Here is a 2,719-nt window from a genome sequence, read left to right on the forward strand (position 1 = left end):
GGGTTCAGGGTTCAGGGTTCAGGGTTCAGGGTTCAGGGTTCAGGGTTCAGGGTTCAGGGTTCAGGGTTCAGGGTTCAGGGTTCAGGGTTCAGGGTTCAGGGTTCAGGGTTCAGGGTTCAGGGTTCAGGGTTCAGGGTTCAGGGTTCAGGGTTCAGGGTTCAGGGTTCAGGGTTCAGGGTTCAGGGTTCAGGGTTCAGGGTTCAGGGTTCAGGGTTCAGGGTTCAGGGTTCAGGGTTCAGGGTTCAGGGTTCAGGGTTCAGGGTTCAGGGTTCAGGGTTCAGGGTTCAGGGTTCAGGGTTCAGGGTTCAGGGTTCAGGGTTCAGGGTTCAGGGTTCAGGGTTCAGGGTTCAGGGTTCAGGGTTCAGGGTTCAGGGTTCAGGGTTCAGGGTTCAGGGTTCAGGGTTCAGGGTTCAGGGTTCAGGGTTCAGGGTTCAGGGTTCAGGGTTCAGGGTTCAGGGTTCAGGGTTCAGGGTTCAGGGTTCAGGGTTCAGGGTTCAGGGTTCAGGGTTCAGGGTTCAGGGTTCAGGGTTCAGGGTTCAGGGTTCAGGGTTCAGGGTTCAGGGTTCAGGGTTCAGGGTTCAGGGTTCAGGGTTCAGGGTTCAGGGTTCAGGGTTCAGGGTTCAGGGTTCAGGGTTCAGGGTTCAGGGTTCAGGGTTCAGGGTTCAGGGTTCAGGGTTCAGGGTTCAGGGTTCAGGGTTCAGGGTTCAGGGTTCAGGGTTCAGGGTTCAGGGTTCAGGGTTCAGGGTTCAGGGTTCAGGGTTCAGGGTTCAGGGTTCAGGGTTCAGGGTTCAGGGTTCAGGGTTCAGGGTTCAGGGTTCAGGGTTCAGGGTTCAGGGTTCAGGGTTCAGGGTTCAGGGTTCAGGGTTCAGGGTTCAGGGTTCAGGGTTCAGGGTTCAGGGTTCAGGGTTCAGGGTTCAGGGTTCAGGGTTCAGGGTTCAGGGTTCAGGGTTCAGGGTTCAGGGTTCAGGGTTCAGGGTTCAGGGTTCAGGGTTCAGGGTTCAGGGTTCAGGGTTCAGGGTTCAGGGTTCAGGGTTCAGGGTTCAGGGTTCAGGGTTCAGGGTTCAGGGTTCAGGGTTCAGGGTTCAGGGTTCAGGGTTCAGGGTTCAGGGTTCAGGGTTCAGGGTTCAGGGTTCAGGGTTCAGGGTTCAGGGTTCAGGGTTCAGGGTTCAGGGTTCAGGGTTCAGGGTTCAGGGTTCAGGGTTCAGGGTTCAGGGTTCAGGGTTCAGGGTTCAGGGTTCAGGGTTCAGGGTTCAGGGTTCAGGGTTCAGGGTTCAGGGTTCAGGGTTCAGGGTTCAGGGTTCAGGGTTCAGGGTTCAGGGTTCAGGGTTCAGGGTTCAGGGTTCAGGGTTCAGGGTTCAGGGTTCAGGGTTCAGGGTTCAGGGTTCAGGGTTCAGGGTTCAGGGTTCAGGGTTCAGGGTTCAGGGTTCAGGGTTCAGGGTTCAGGGTTCAGGGTTCAGGGTTCAGGGTTCAGGGTTCAGGGTTCAGGGTTCAGGGTTCAGGGTTCAGGGTTCAGGGTTCAGGGTTCAGGGTTCAGGGTTCAGGGTTCAGGGTTCAGGGTTCAGGGTTCAGGGTTCAGGGTTCAGGGTTCAGGGTTCAGGGTTCAGGGTTCAGGGTTCAGGGTTCAGGGTTCAGGGTTCAGGGTTCAGGGTTCAGGGTTCAGGGTTCAGGGTTCAGGGTTCAGGGTTCAGGGTTCAGGGTTCAGGGTTCAGGGTTCAGGGTTCAGGGTTCAGGGTTCAGGGTTCAGGGTTCAGGGTTCAGGGTTCAGGGTTCAGGGTTCAGGGTTCAGGGTTCAGGGTTCAGGGTTCAGGGTTCAGGGTTCAGGGTTCAGGGTTCAGGGTTCAGGGTTCAGGGTTCAGGGTTCAGGGTTCAGGGTTCAGGGTTCAGGGTTCAGGGTTCAGGGTTCAGGGTTCAGGGTTCAGGGTTCAGGGTTCAGGGTTCAGGGTTCAGGGTTCAGGGTTCAGGGTTCAGGGTTCAGGGTTCAGGGTTCAGGGTTCAGGGTTCAGGGTTCAGGGTTCAGGGTTCAGGGTTCAGGGTTCAGGGTTCAGGGTTCAGGGTTCAGGGTTCAGGGTTCAGGGTTCAGGGTTCAGGGTTCAGGGTTCAGGGTTCAGGGTTCAGGGTTCAGGGTTCAGGGTTCAGGGTTCAGGGTTCAGGGTTCAGGGTTCAGGGTTCAGGGTTCAGGGTTCAGGGTTCAGGGTTCAGGGTTCAGGGTTCAGGGTTCAGGGTTCAGGGTTCAGGGTTCAGGGTTCAGGGTTCAGGGTTCAGGGTTCAGGGTTCAGGGTTCAGGGTTCAGGGTTCAGGGTTCAGGGTTCAGGGTTCAGGGTTCAGGGTTCAGGGTTCAGGGTTCAGGGTTCAGGGTTCAGGGTTCAGGGTTCAGGGTTCAGGGTTCAGGGTTCAGGGTTCAGGGTTCAGGGTTCAGGGTTCAGGGTTCAGGGTTCAGGGTTCAGGGTTCAGGGTTCAGGGTTCAGGGTTCAGGGTTCAGGGTTCAGGGTTCAGGGTTCAGGGTTCAGGGTTCAGGGTTCAGGGTTCAGGGTTCAGGGTTCAGGGTTCAGGGTTCAGGGTTCAGGGTTCAGGGTTCAGGGTTCAGGGTTCAGGGTTCAGGGTTCAGGGTTCAGGGTTCAGGGTTCAGGGTTCAGGGTTCAGGGTTCAGGGTTCAGGGTTCAGGGTTCAGGGTTCAGGGTTCAGGGTTCAGGGTTCAGGGTTCAGGGTTCAGGGTTCAGGG

The sequence above is a fragment of the Manihot esculenta genome, chromosome 16 (assembly GCF_001659605.2).
Source record: "Manihot esculenta cultivar AM560-2 chromosome 16, M.esculenta_v8, whole genome shotgun sequence".
Taxonomy (NCBI): Eukaryota; Viridiplantae; Streptophyta; class Magnoliopsida; order Malpighiales; family Euphorbiaceae; genus Manihot; species Manihot esculenta.